The sequence below is a fragment of the Protopterus annectens genome, chromosome 9.part0 (assembly GCF_019279795.1).
Source record: "Protopterus annectens isolate FY-2018-M chromosome 9.part0, PAN1.0, whole genome shotgun sequence".
Taxonomy (NCBI): Eukaryota; Metazoa; Chordata; order Ceratodontiformes; family Protopteridae; genus Protopterus; species Protopterus annectens.
The window spans coordinates 925,920,159-925,936,478 of NC_056743.1; the positions used below are offsets into that span (position 1 = coordinate 925,920,159).

The 16,320-nt window shown below is 37.0% G+C and overlaps 1 protein-coding gene across 1 annotated transcript in view; it reads left to right on the forward strand.

Annotated features, from left to right (window-relative positions):
* INPP1 (inositol polyphosphate-1-phosphatase) overlaps positions 1-16,320 on the forward strand; it is a 298,246-nt gene that overhangs the window by 256,997 nt on the left and 24,929 nt on the right. The window lies entirely within an intron of this gene.

Consider the following 16,320-nt stretch of genomic DNA (forward strand, 5'->3'; position numbering starts at 1 on the left):
TGTTGTGTGATGCACCTTTCTTATTGTTTGTTTGTGTCTTTCAGCTTTTCCCGGTTAGGGGTCACCACAGCAGAACTCCAATCCGCTAATGATTGGCAGTAGAGTTTTACGTGCTGGCTTGCCGGGCCTAATGCACAACCTTCAATGAAGGAATGCCCATTCATGCATGTCGCCACACAGAAGACGCTCTAACTGAGAATTGAACGGGCAACGTCTAACTGTGAGGCGACAACGCTACCGCAGCACCACCACCTTTCTGATTGTATTAAATTATATTCCTTGTATAATACAGTGCAGTTGTTAGAGGGTGTTTTAAATTTATTGTTTTGAACATTTTTCCAGTAAACAATGAAACAAAGAGAGTGTTTTTAATTTATTGTTTTGAACATTTTCCAGTAAACAATGAAACAAAATGCATGCACCAATAATGACAAAACTGCCCAGTTGAGAATGTTTCAATCATAAAAAGTCTACTACAACTTATACAATACACCAGCATCAGTAAATATGCACAATCTCTGCAGAAGTAAGTCATCTAAACAATTCCACATTAAAGAGATCTGTAACTAAAGAAGATGTTGCTGCTAGGTAATATCTTTGCCAAAGAGGACATTCTCAGTACGGCAGCATCCACCCCTTGTGGGAGTAGAACCCACAGCCTTCTGCATCAAAAGCAAGTACCCAACTTGTTGTGCTATTAACAATACAAGCAGACTCAGCATAAGCAGCACTAAACTTCTCTTCCCTTGCAGCTCTCAGCTCCTTGTAAAAATCTACTCAATACTCAACTGTATCTCAACTTCGCAGCACAAGAAATCTGGAAAAAGACAACATTTATTGGGGGGGGGGGGAGACAAAAGCCCAAAAAACAGGGACACAAAATTGCTTGTATAATCTTGGAAAGTTTGTAGAATAAAATGCTGTGTTACCACCATACATTTTACTGCCCAGCCTTGAACCCAGGTCCCTGTGCAAAACAGTCAGAACAACATACCACTCTGCCAAATCAGCTGCTTTGTGAAAGTGAGGAAGACTGAAACGTTAATGGCTATTATTTAGTGAATTCAGTTCTCACCATAGCTGTCAACCTCTTAGCACAAAACACCTGGACAAACCCAATAATGGGGGAATACAGCCCTCAAACATATTCAGTGAATTCAGTTCTTGCCATAGCTCTCAACCTTAGTACAAAAAAACCTGGATGAAGCCAATAATGGGGGAATACAGTCCCAAAAATATGGACAAATTTCAAATATCAGTCTTATAAACTTAGAAAATTGCTAGAATAAAATATTTTGTGTTACTATGTACTTTCTGAAGAATATGAAGTCTGAAATTCAAATGCCTGTCAATTTTATTTATTTAACATTTGTTAACCGGGAAAGTCTAATGGAACAAAAAAACAATTTTCAGCAGAGGCCCAGGGAGAAATACTGCACACACATATCTTTGTAACATGTGAGGACAACAGAGCAAACCCACACAAACACACAGAGGAGATGCAGACTCCACACAGAAGGCACCCCAGCCAAGAATCAAACCAGAAAACCTCTAGCTGTGAGGCAACAATGCTACCACTGCACCATCAAAATAAACCCATACAAATACAAGGAGGACATGCAGACTCCACACAGAAGGCACCCTAGCCAAGGATCAAACCAGAAACAGAACAAAATATTAGGCAAAAATCTGCATAATTTCACAAATGGTGGTGAGTAGGGAATTCAGGCTCGTGTTACCTGCACTCAAGGTACAGGGTTCAAAAGCCTGATCTCTAACCACCACCAGTTACATGTTCTCTGTAGCCACTGAAACTGGGGCGTTTTCACACACACACACACACACACACACACACACACACACACACACACACACACACACACACACACTAAAAGCAGCATTTGACTTTTTACTATCTATAGAAATAAAATAAACCCCCTACTTCTGTACCTTTCCAAGATTCCGAATATAAACATCTAAAAACTGTATTTGAAATATTAAACAGAGCCAAAAATGTTTGCACATGAAAGAACATTTAGCTTTATCATTATATCAATCACTGCACAGTGCATATAGATGGAAAGAAGACAGAAAACATAAGTTTCTCAAAATATTAAAAATAGGTAAATTGCCCATGACATGAAAATCTCATAAAAACTAAGCAATATTTGCAGAATCAGGTTAACTGCAAACTACTACATACAGTCACTTTCACCTCACTGATCGGTACATAACCAGTTTGGTAATCATTCCACATTTTAATGATGCAGCTTTGCCTCGACAGTCTTGTCATTGTGAAGCAAAGCAATTCAGTTTGTCTTAATTTTTCCTTACAGAAGGAAGATACAGAAGAAAAAGAAGAAGTGAAGGAAGTGCTCTCACACACACACACACACACACACACACACACACACACACACACACACACACACACACACACACACACACACACACACACACACACACACACACACACACACAAACACGTACCTGCCAGTAACCAAGCCACGATCCAGCTAAATAATCCATCCCATGAGCCACGATGTACCTGCCAGTAACCAAGCCACGATCCAGCTAAATAATCCATCCCGTGAGCCATGATCCATCCATGAAAGTATCCAGCCACGAAGTTAACAGTCCCTGCAGAATCCCGCGAGAGAGAGTGAAGTCAATGGTCCAATCCCATGAGAGAAAGCACGCATGTCCTTCACCAGCCTGCGGACGTTGCAGTCTGATCCCCTTCCAGTCTATGCAGTTCCAACTGCATAGACGTCTGGGATATCTGGAGTTAAACATTGTGATGTCAATCCGGACTGCTGGTGAGACAGTCTGGATTTTGTGCGCATGTTCCAGACTGCTTCGCCAGCAGTCTGACATCAGGAAAATGCGCAAGTGCGCATGCGCAATGTTCGGGACTCACATTTCTTTTTTTATTTTATTTTCGTTTAGATATTTTCTTTTCTTTTTTGTTTTAATGCTTATTTATTTGATTTTACAGCTGGGCGGGCTGCAGTCCTGCAGTCCAATAGCACGAGCCGCCCCTGTCAGGCACATTCTTTTCCAACAATTTAAGCAGGTTGTCATTCAATAATCTTCCTTCATCAAATTTAGTAATCTGAAACATGTCTTGGTCAGAAATCTGTTCAGTAGACTCCATTCTTTCTAGAGCTGTAATGCAATTACCCGACTGTCTGCTGCTTACAAGAAGTACTAGAAAGGAGTAGGAAAGGTTCCCTGATGCCCCAGACAAATTTCCCGTAGTAAAAGAAATGCCACCTTAGGTCTCCTCTGGAAAGAGGCCATTAGCCTAGTGAGACTAACCTGGTCAGCAACTTATAGATAAGTAAATAAATAACAACCATCTTGTGGGCTGATTGAATGACACTTTTCAGCTACATCCTGTGCCAGATTGGCAGTTACAGAGTACAGGCTAACAGGCAATACACAAAATTTCAGAATTTACATCAATGTGAGAGAGAAATCACAAAGTTATACTATATCAAAAATGTTTGTGTACCATACACACACACACACATACACACACACACATATATATATATATATATATATATATATATATATGGGTCTACTGTATAAGTTCGAAAATACACTTCTTCGAACTCACACAGTAGACCCTGGGTTACGCGAAAGTGTACTTTTGCGAAACCCGCTTCAGCGAACGGGCTACTACTGACTTTAGTGCAGTAGTTACGGACCTTAGGGCTAGGGCGCAGGTCATGCTGTGGGGATAGCTAGTAGGGCTATACCCTTACCATGACCCGCGCTCTAACCCTAAGGTCTGTGACTACCACACCACAGTGGAGGACAGGCTATCCTCCACTGTGGTGCAGTAGCCATGGACCTTAGGGCTAGGGTGCAGGTCATGGTAAGGGGATAGCCCTACTAGCTATCCCCTCACCATGACCAGCTCCCTAACACTAAGGTCTGTAACTACCGCACCACAGTGGAGGACATAGCATGTTTTCCTGCTGTCCTCCACTGTGGTGTGATTTTCAATAAGTGCACTTTCATGTAACTGGGCGGTCTACTGCTCTTTTTCAAATATGTGGTATTCGATGAAAAACAGTAGACCCATATATATATATATATATATATATATATATATAATACAGATAGGCATCAATAAAAGTAAATGTAAAACATTCAGTGTATTTTACAATATGTACAGTCAATGTTATGCAGTCTCTCAGCTTGGCAACTATGTTTGAAAGGAGGTAATTGTTATTGTTTGTTATTATGCTGAGATTAGTTTTATCTATTACAAATGGAGGGAGTGAGTGAAAGTGCTTCTGTAGGAACATTGTCTGTGGAGGCCCCAGTGTTAAGGCAGTTATTTAAACTGAAAGACTGCAGTGTAAAGAATGCACTTGCACTAGCCGAGCATAAGCAGACTTTGTCATCTTTGTAAAAGACTGTAGACAGGTATGAGCTAAAGTGGGACAACAACTGAGAAATAGTTCAGACATTAAGTAGGTATATTATGTAGCATGGGTGTCACTCAAGCACCAGTTGGTTTTCTGGAGGAAAATGCAATGGTGCTCTTGTAAAGGCAAAACATGTGTGTGAAACTGAATATTCTTTGGCGCAAAACCTGTTGGCTGGAGGTGATATAAGCTAAAGATGTAACACAGAGAGTCTTACTCCACCTGAGTGATGAGTATCACATATATCTTTGGCATTTTTTATATGTATGTCTTTAAATATCAATGCAAAGATTTCATTACCATTTATTTTTGTTCTAATTATGCTCTTGTCTTGTAAAGTGGGTATTGTTATTCTAAAATATGCAGTTTTTACTTTAGTTACTTTAGTGGACCTATATTTGTTAAGTTTAATAAACTGGTGTTTATGTTTCCTGTATGCTGAGCAACTGTCCATTTACTTCCTGATTCCATGTCATCCAGCTCTGCCTTCTGATGATGCAGTAGAGTGGAGAAAGTTTATAGTGGATAGACATGTTTTCTGTAATCTGCAGCAGATTTTATTACAATGAACCCAGAATGCAGCATATTCTTTTACTCAGTCAGACAATAAATCAAAAAATAAATGCATCTGTATTCAACAGAAAGATAACAAAAGTAAAGTGGAACAGGCTAGGATTCTTAGTAGTGTATAGTGCTTAGCATTCACCATAATAAAACAGATGTAAAATTAATAAATTAGTGTCCACCAGTCAATTAACTGATCAATTTCAGGGAGAAAACTACAGATGTGTGAATTGCCTCAATGACAGGCCCGCTCCACAGTGAGCTTGTATGTTCTGTAAAGAAAACATTTGGAATAATTTTTACATCTGTGAAGATGAAAAATGCGGTAAAGTGATCATTCCATATCAGACTATTGACTACAGTGAATACAGCAGTTTACTACAGTGGAACATCTGTGTTATTACAGTGTGTAAAAAACTTTACAAGAAAATTATTTGTAATGCATGGATTGCCATGGTTATGTTCCAAAATCATGAAAAAAGATACAGTTGTTTAGTGCTTCCCTGATGCAAGGAAGTAATTGGACAGTTGCTCAGCATACGGTAAACAGAAACACCAGTTTATTAAACTTAATAACTGTAGGTCCACCAAAGTAAGTTAAGTAAAAACTACAGATTTTAGAATAAGAAAGCCCACTTTATGAGATTAGGTATATTTATAACAAAAAAAATAGTAAAAAAGCATTTGTACTTGATCTTTAAGGGAAATAATGATAAAAGGATATGCAGGTTTAGTGATCATGCCTTCTCAAGTTATGTAATACAGTTTCCTATCTGTAACATGTGTGTTTCAGTCTTTTACTTAGTAATCTTTGCCAATGTCTATACTGTTATGTGTATGCAAACTAAAATTAGTAGAATGCTACCCCAAACTGAGACAACTAGCTGGGCCATGCCACAATCCCAGATGCTTAAATTATTGACAGCTTTATTGGCTAACATTTGAAACAGAAGTGCAGTTTGCCAGTTGGCACTGGCCTGCTTTAGTTTTCTTTTTTTTAAGTTTAAAAGCTAAACTTTATTGAAAATAAGCAAATAGATGACCCATTCAACTCACATAACTCTCATGCATTCCATACATTTATATAATGACCAGACAGATGTTCTTTGCATGTTTTCACTGGCATGTAGATGTTATAGTAACTAATACATCAGATCCATTCCGAACCTGGGCTTATGCTTACATAGGTTTAGTTCTTATGAAATCTCTATCCAGCATATTGTTAATTCACCATTTTGCTCACATTTTGTCTAGTCTCATTTTAACATATGAATTTTAAAAACATATATCTAAATATTCTATTAATTCTGTAATGTGCAAGTCTTATTATATTTCAGTCCCTCAAATCTTGATGAACTTAAGTACAATTTTTCTATTTCAATTTAACACAGAGAATGTAACCCAGTCTTCTCCTAGATTTTTTTCTGTTTGATCTCTAGATCTCTTCATCCCCAGTAAGCTATCCTATATGGAGTGAATCATCATAATCTTTCTTACTTAATTCTTGCTCTCTGCATTGCAGTAAGTAATGGTCCCAAAAGGCCCATTTATTTCTGTGTGACTTCCCCAGGGTAGCCAATTCTGTAGCTTTTTTCTCTGCTTTTAAGCTCATTCATCATTCCTATCACCTCTTTCATTGTTGGTTCCTCTCATATCTTTCATTTCTTAGTGATAGCTATTGTGGCTATCAAAATATTAATCATACTTGGAGTTCAGCTCAATAACATCATAATAACCTTTTTGAATGTCAAATCTGTTCTCCATACTGTCCTCACAGCTTCTAGCATTCCCTGTTTTAAGACTGAAAGTCTTTGACAGCACCCAAAAATATGACCCCAATCTCATCTTTCCTCTCTCCAACATTTTTCTCTTAATAATGGGAACATTCTGTCTCTCTCGCTCTCTCTCTTTCTCTCTCTAGGTAACATTGTACAGAAATACCTATGCACTCATTTCCATGCAAAAAGTGGAATCTGGTTAATTTGGTTTCATATCTTTGGGCTAGACAGTTTGTCTGTTGTTTTTTTTTTTTCTTCACAGTTTATTAATCCAAGACTTTCAAAACTTATCTGCCTGTCTTTTGTAGTTATCACCATTTTTTATTTTTTTTTTACTTGATTCCTCATTTGATCTTGTCTCAGTAATAAACCTAATCAGTATCGACTGGGGGCCTGTTCCTCTTCTAGTCCTTTGACTCCTTTTCTATTCAGATACTAGTCTGTTGTATGATGATCTTTGTATACTGCAGGTGAAATGTCCTTTCTGCCTACTCCCAGTGCTATTCCGCAGCAGGTCATCTCAGTAACTGGGTTCATGCTTAACGTGCCTTGTATTCAGTTAATGCTGTTACTGTATGTCTATTTTTCTATATTAATTTTTTTTTTTCCAAAATGTTTTATTCATTTTATAACACAATAACTTATAAGTATAGCAACAAGAAAAAAACAAACTATATACAATGTCCATAACAAATAAAAAAGCAGTATACATAGAACACTTAATATTTCTCTAACAGATTAGACAATTTTGTCCAAGCAATTAAATGATGAGTTATGTTGTTAGCCCTTGCTTTTATAGTAGCACGCTCATTCTTACAAATGTACTTCACAAGATGAATAAACTCAACTTTAAAGACAGGAGTAGATTTGGATTTCCAATTTTTAGTAAAAATTTTCCTTGCCATAGAGAGGATAGACCAGGGGTCTGCAACCTGTGGCTCTTCCACCCCTCTGCAGTGGCTCCCTATAACTTTGAAAAATAATGGCCACTGTGCTGCATAACACACACACACACACACACACACACACACACACACACACACACACACACACACACACACACACACTGATAGTGATCGAGCGATCCCTTGGTAGCAGCAGCATCTCCTGAAAGGTTTACATACCTCTCAAAGACTTACCACATGAAATTTGGACAGAGACACAAACAAAGGGGAACAATAGAACAAAAATAGTTAGGACTTCAAGTATTGCTTGTATAAACTTAGAAACTTGCTAGAATAACATGGTTTCTGTTAACATGCATTTTATACATACACACACACACACACACACACACACACACACACACACACACACACACACACACACACACACTCACTGACACACATACTCAGACTTACACATACAGTTACCTCTCAACTGTGCAGATTTTCGCAGAATGTCCTGACTTTTGCCTCATATTTTTGGTCTGTTTCTCATAACATTTTGTTTTTCTGGCAAATCATTGAAGGCTGAAGTCAGAAAACAGACATTTGATTTTCAGACTTCATACCCTTCAGAAAATTCATGGTAATCCAAAATGTGTTATTCTGTCAACTTTCTAAGTTTGTAAGAGCAATATTTAAAAGGTGTTCCTATTTTTGGGCCTTTGTGCCCCACTATTTATGTCTTTGTCCAGATTTCTTGTTCTAAGAGGTTGAGAGATGTCACACACACACACACACACACACACACACACACACACACACACACACACACACACACACACACACACACACACACTCAAACTGAGAGTGATCGAGCAATCCCAACAATAAAGGAACAAAAATAGGGACGGATTTTAAGTCTCTCTCTTATAAACTTAGTTCTTTTATATTTAGTATAGTAAGTATATATAAAACTTTACACACTGTGTTATCTTCATTGTAGAGGTGAAGTATTTGCTGGGAGAGGGGCCAAAATTACTCTTTTTAATAGTGAAGGCTGCAAACCCCTGGGACAGACCATAGTAAAAATTTTTGTTTTTTTGGAATGACTTCAGGAACAGGAACACTGAAAAGGGTAAGGGAGTCAAAAATTATACAGTTGTCATTCCATAGAGCTTTACAAAGATATTTAAAGTCTAACCAAAATGGGGAAAATATTTTGCAATTAATAACCATATGTATCCGGTCAGCATTGGGGTGTCCACATCTCCAGCATTTCATTTCATCTTTCTTGTACATTACTGCTAGTCTATGTAGGGTGAAAAAACATCTATTTAAAAATGTCCATGTGTATACATGCCAGAACAGGGAAGATGTGGATTCCTTCACCCACTGTTTATTATCGTTTTTTGAGAATACTTGTCTATTATTCTCACTTGAATAATTCCAAAAAGAAACATCTGTTTTGCTAAAATCATTTCTGAGAATTTTATAAATAACAGATACATATGAACTATTCTTGTCTGAGCTATTAATAGTTGTTGAGATAAAATCCAAGAGTTTTAAGTTACTCTTATTGTACGCTTCTAATGAGAGTATGAGCTTAGTATGTATAAAATCCTTACAAGTTTGTATGTCCAGCCAATTGCAATTCTGCAAACTATATCTGCTGGTCAAATAGTCTGCAGAACATATTTTATTAGCTGAGAGAAATTGATTCCAATATAATAGGTCACCCTTCTTAAATTCTAAATATTTTCTGAGTATCAAAAGATATCAGACATTCATTTGTGTAGGCAATAGGAAACATAATTATTAATAAATATTTTTCTGTATTAATGTTCATGCAAACTATATTGATGCTATTTCTTCCACCCGATCATATAATTCTATGTGTCTCAGAAATTCCCACAATGTGGTACCTGTATATTCTTCAGCATATTTATAATTTTGAAACACAAACACTATAAAACAAAGCAATGCAGTAAAGCAACAGCCATTTCCTCATATAAAACCAAAGTTTAATTTAAGAGACAGCGGTAAGCACTTTCACAAAACAGCTTCTTCAGACCTATAAAAAGCATATACTCCAAAAACTCATTTTATAAGAAAACTCCCATCAGCAGGATAAAGTCAACCTATCATAAAAAATAACTAATTAATCAATCAATTAAGCACAGCTCTGTGTATAGCAGACATATTATGTTTTATAACAATGAAGACCACAGTAGAAAGCCAAAAAAAACAAGAAAAAATACCAAATCCGCCAGCAGAGACAATAATTCAAGTGGCAATGTAAAAAGCTTCTTTATTCCAAATTGACGTAACAAGACTGCAGAAATAAAAGACAAGCGCTTTCGCCCGGATCCTTCCAGGCTTTATCAAGTCAGAAACAATGTGAAGTCCTAGGCAACTGCTTATATAGAGTTCTTAATTGATCAAATGCCAACTTTAACAACCACGTTTGTTTCAAACAAATTTTCTAATTATAAACATTCATTAAAAATAGTTTAAAAACATTGGAAACAAGTATTGTTGTTTAAAAACGCATAGATTTAAAATTGATATGCAGTACTATGAATTTGCGTTTTTCGTGCATGAGTACAGTTCGTGGTTTAAAAAAAATTTTTTCTGAGTGCATCATAAAGTGCAAAGTGCATAATGTTGAAGCAAGTTTAGGTATTTAAACATCCCTGTGAAAAAGTGTGGATGGCAACCGTGGCAAGTTTAATTACTTTTATTAATTGGCTTCTAAACCTGCTGTCATTTCCAATTTTAGTTCATCTCAGTAATGTGATATTGCATAGTGAAATGAATAAATGTTGCAAGGAAGAGTAAGAAAGCGTGAAAAGAAAAGGGGACAACAAAAGGGGGGGAGGGGGAGGGGGGAGGGAAGGGGGAGAGGGAGGATTGAAAGTGTAAAATAATTATTTGTTTACAGTCTGGCCCTTCTAAGTTTAAGGACAGAGCCTATACTTAAGGTGCCGTTAAGGCCTGGAGCTTTGCCTGCATCAAGTTTGAGCTGCCAAATCAGCTCTCTGTATTCTAAAGTAGACTCTCAATCTCCCCCTCTGACATTGGGAGTTACCTGTTCAAGGATCGTGAATGTAAGTTTATAGTTGGGGCATTCAAGGGAATGTTTGAAGAAGGCATTACTTTCTTTCTTTTTTTTTTTTTTCTATTTCATAGGTGTGTTCATATAATCTTCTTCTGAATTCTCATTCTGTTTTCCCTATATAAAAACCACCACAGGTGATACAGACCCCTATGTAAATCACTCCTTTTGTCCCACATGAAAAGTGTCCAGGGGATCGAATATTGGTGTGGCGAGCCTTTAAATAGATATGTGAGTCATTGATTATTAAGCCACACTGTTTACAAGCCCCACACTTGTAGGTACCCTGATGGGGATATTGCCTTTTTTTGAGTATGTGAGGTCTTCTCTCAAAATATTTTATAACAAACATAACATAGAAAGTAAATACAAAATGTAAAAAAATATACAAAATATATAATAAAAAGCATTAATACATCTAAAAATATTGAATATTAAAATTTCAATGGGCGACCCTTCAAGATAGGTTTAAGGGGGACTTTTTATTAAGTCCCCTGCCATAGTCTTCCCTTAACCTAATTATCCATTTCACCTCCCTTGTTTCAGTGTGATTATTTGTATCTCCCTCACACAGGCTTGGGTGAACCAAATTTCTCATCATAAACGTAAACACATGGTTTGTCCCTTCAGCCATAACATGTCTAGAAAGGGCATTATTAGTTGAATGAATGCGGACACTATAGACATGTTCCCTAATTCTGTCTTTAAGCTGCCTGTCTGTCTTGCCCACATAGAACGCTCTACAGATCACACAATAGCTCAAGTAAACAACATGTAATGTCAAACAATTAGTGTGACTTCTAAAGGTGTACTGCATGCCTTTATCAGGGTGTATAAAAGTACCACTATTATCAATATATTCACAGTAATTGCATTTCCCACAAGGATTGGTCACCCCCGCCAAACAAACCACCATGTCATTAGCAGATTTGGGGTAACAAACTAACCTCTTAAGAGAGTTTCTGTTCTTATAGCAGAAACTAGGTGCGGTTCCTGCCAGGCTACTTATATTGGGATCAGACGTTAAAATACCCCATTGTTTCCAAATGATATATGACATTATCCCATTATCCGAGGTGTAGGAGAGTCATTGGAGTGGGCCTACCAGAAGCTCATACAGACCTGTTGAGCTGATCATGCAATGGTCTATGAGGAAAAATAAGATCTCCCTGCTGTACTTCTCAAACCAGGAATCGTTTCCAGCTCCATACTGATCTCTCTTAGGCTATATCCTCTTGTACATAATCTCTCTCTGAGATCATGTATCTCTGTCACAAAGCCTATATCTGATGCATTGACTCTAGAAGATCTAATCCCTTGGCCCCTGACTACGTTCTTAAAAACGTGCTCAGGATGCATACTGCATCTATGAAAGAGGGTATTCTTATAACATGTCTTCCTATAGATGCTAGTACCACGTTTCCTATCATGGAGCCTACTCACGGTGATATCTAAAAAGTTCACCTCCCTCCTAGATGATGTCATAGTAAATTTCAGAAAAGGGGTCACACTGTTAATTTGCTCATAAAATTAATCAGTTCAAGTTCATCATCTGGCATAGGAAAACAGATTGTCAACAAACTGTCTATAGAAGAGGACATGAGTTTTAAAACTAGATGCACACAGCATGTAATCCTCCTCCCACATAGCCATCACCATACTGGCGTAGCTGTTGGCACTGGATGTACCCATAGCCACATCATGCCTATGTAAATAAAAAGCACCATCAAACATGAAGACATTATTATCAAGGATAATCCCCATGCATAAAAACAGTAGATCAATAAATGAACCATCATAGCTACTATAAGTAGCACTTCATACAATCCAAGCCAAAATCATATGGATTCACTGTGAACAAAGATTGAATGTCCATGGTGACCAAACAGTAGTCTGCGGAAGGTAGCAGACCTACTGTATAACCATAAAGATCACCTAAGAACTGCTTAGAGTCTTGCAAGAGGTATGTATTAGTATCCAAAATAGGGTGCAATTGTTTTCTCAACAAACAAGGAAAAAAGCTCTGTACACCAATTGCGACCTGCAACAATGGGCCTCATGGGGGAATTATGGCCATTCTTATATTCCTTAGAGAGGCCCTGTATGGCAGGAATAAGTGGATTCTCTACTAAAAAAATAATTAAATAAATCCAAACTAATAATCCTACTATGCAAATAATCATCCAAATTTCTACATATTCTCAACTTCAAACCATCAATAAAAGTATCAACAACCATATAAAAATCAGTATACTGTAGCATACGTTTCATAGAGTCAAAATAAAAAGCCCTATCCACGACTACCACCAAACTCCCTTTATCATCTGGTCTGATTACTATTGTATTGTCCTTCTGCAGATTGACCAATGCTTACCACTCAGTGAAACTGAGATTTGAACATCACTTTGCAGGGAAAAAAGCTTCTTTAACAACTTTTAAAACATGTAAATCATTCTCAACCAGCTTACCAAAGGTCTTAACCAGTGGATGCATACTGGGCATATACAAACTCGGTCTCTTAAAACTAGAATTATTAGGATTAGTTGACATACCACCAAACTCAATTCTCAGACATAGATTTCTCAAAAACAACTTTAGATCAATAATTGTATCAGCCAAATTACTACACTGAGTCGGAATGAACAAAAGTCCCCTTTGAAGTCTGTTATATTCAACAATGGCCAGTGGTCTATTTGAAATATTCCACACAATCATTTCTCTATTTTTTTCCACATTTTCTTCAATGACTGGATAGTATTGGTGTCCACGGGTAATTTCCTTTTGGTTCTCCCCCCTGGTCCTGGACTGGCTCCTGTCCGGATGCCTCACCTGGCCTATAGGTAAAGGGAAATTAACAGACCCAATGTTCTTATCAGCCCTATGGCTAGTGGTGTTATCGACCATTAAACATTACGCAGACTGCAAATCGAGAGATTTGGTATACCTAGCCAGGTGCACTAAGTGCCCAGCATTCTACATAGGGAAGACCAACAGTTCGCTCAGAAAAGAGTAAGGGAGTACTTATATGCCATAAATAGAGCAGATGATTGTAATGCCCCGGCTAGACATGTTCTGGGGAATGATTTAACCCATAAATTTGAGTTCTTGGCAATAGAGTTAATTAATAAGAGTACTAGGGTAGGCAACTTAAGAACCACATTGAAAAGCATGAGATTAAATGGATAATCGGGCTGCAAGCAGATAGAGCCTTTGGGCTTAATGACAGAATTCCTCTTAAACCTTTCTTAGTAGACAAGCCACTTAGGCATTGAATCATTTAGATGTGTTAGGTGATTCGTTGTTTAAGTGTACATAGAATATTTACAAATTATAAGGCATTGAATCATTTAGATGTGTTAGGTGATTCGTTGTTTAAGTGTACATAGAATATTTACATACTATAAGGCATTGAATCATTTAGATGTGTTAGGTGATTCGTTGTTTAAATGTACATAGAATATTTACATACTATATGCGCATGTTCATCTTAAACACTTTTTATTTTTTCATATATATTTTTAAATGTTTTTTATGTTGTGAATATGTTTATTAATTGCTAAGTAGGAAGATGATAGGCTATATTAGCTATGTACTTACAACTGTGCCTTGAACACACATTACGATGCTGCTATCTTCTGACCATTTGTGGTAATACATGCTTTCACTGAAAGCATACTGAAGTATAACTAGTTAAATGCATTTGGTTAAGATATTAACATTTGTATTAGGTTACTATATTAATATAAGTATGTATATATATATATATATATATATATATATATATATATATATATATATATATTTATATGGATCTACTGCATTAAGACAAAAGTGCATTTCACTGAAAAGCAAATCAGCTGTTGAATAACATCGAAAGTATATTACAGTGAAAAATGCAAATGGTAGAAATGTTTATTTTCGAAACTTATTTTATCGCTATGAGAAATACAGTCACCTATAAGTAATCTGCAATGTTTTCAGGAGGTATATTTACGTACTACATTTAACAATGGCAGATTACTGCAGACTCCCACCTGGTGTACTAGGTCAGATGTATCAGACTGGAACATCGCAGCATGGAGGTGAGATACTACAAATAGAAGGTGACATATACCATTTAGAGAAAAGGACTAAACCAAAGAAGTATTGGTGTTGTAAGCACAGTGCCAGAAAAGTGTAAGGGACGAGCTATCACTATCTCAGTAACTACTGGTGAAGAGTTGGTTAAATCTGTTGAACATGATCATTCAGGAGAGCCACAAGAAGTTGAAATGTATAACATCTGTGACAATTTAAGGCAGAGAGCAGCTTTATCTAGGGATTCACCATGTTTAATAGTGGATGCTACATTAGCGTCATCATCCTTAGATTTAGCTCCACAGTTACCTAGTAGAAAACTACTGTTAAATAGAGTTAGAAGAATTTGTGTCAAACAAAGAGGATCGAGTTTAACTTCTCCGTATTCTCTAAGTGACATTATCCCTGAGAATTTCCCTTTAAAGGGTGGAGTTTTCATGAGAAAAATGATGACTGACAGTACTGGTCAAAATACTATTCTGATGTTGACCACGAAGGAAAACCTAAACGACATAAGTTTAGCTGATGTTTTGTTGATGGGTGCTACTTATTTCTGCAGACATGCACAGTGCCGCCAACCTTATACCATACACTCAGTTGTGAAGTACGGAGCTTACTCTAAGAGTGTCCCATTGATCTGTTGTTTAATGATGAAGAAGTCTTTCCGTTGCTACAGTTTTATGTGGCTGTGTTTCTTTGAGTTCATTAAAGAGCAAAAGTTGACATTGAATGCATCATATATATTGTGCGATTTTGAAATTGCAGCCATCAAAAGTATTAAAAGGAATGTTAGCAATGTAGTTAGTAAAGGCTGCTTTTTTTTCATTTCGGCAGAAGCATATGGAGAAAAATGCAGTCACTAGGATTAGGTTCATTATATAACAGCGACATGCATTTCCAATTGGCTGTGAAACAGCTTGCTGCTTTAGCATTTCTACCAGAGAATGAAGTCATGCGTACTTTCACTTTATTGAAAAGAATGTTCCCTGTAGAAGCTACACCGTTGATCAAATATTTTGTGGAATGGTATTTACTTGGCAAACCTAGAGCTTTCTGTACTAGATCCACATCATGTATAAGATTACCTCCACTGTTCCCCATTAAATTTTGGAATGTTTCATTGTTAAATGAGCTTAATTTACCACAAACCCAAAATGCTGTTGAAGCATGGCACAGGAGATTTAAGTGTATAGCAGGGAAAATTATTTCTGATGTGTACAACATAATGAAATCCGGAGAAGATTGTCAGCTGCTTGCCCTCCTTCTCCGAAGAAAAGGACTTTAATTAGACAACAGCAGTTCCAAATCATCTTTGATCACAAAGAAGACTATGATGCACTGGACTACATTAAAGCGATAGCTTCTCTTTTGCAAATGTAATATAATTTTTACGTTTTTCTGTTTGCTTAATTTATACACATCCTTACCCAACTTTCAACAATTTCAGTTTCCCT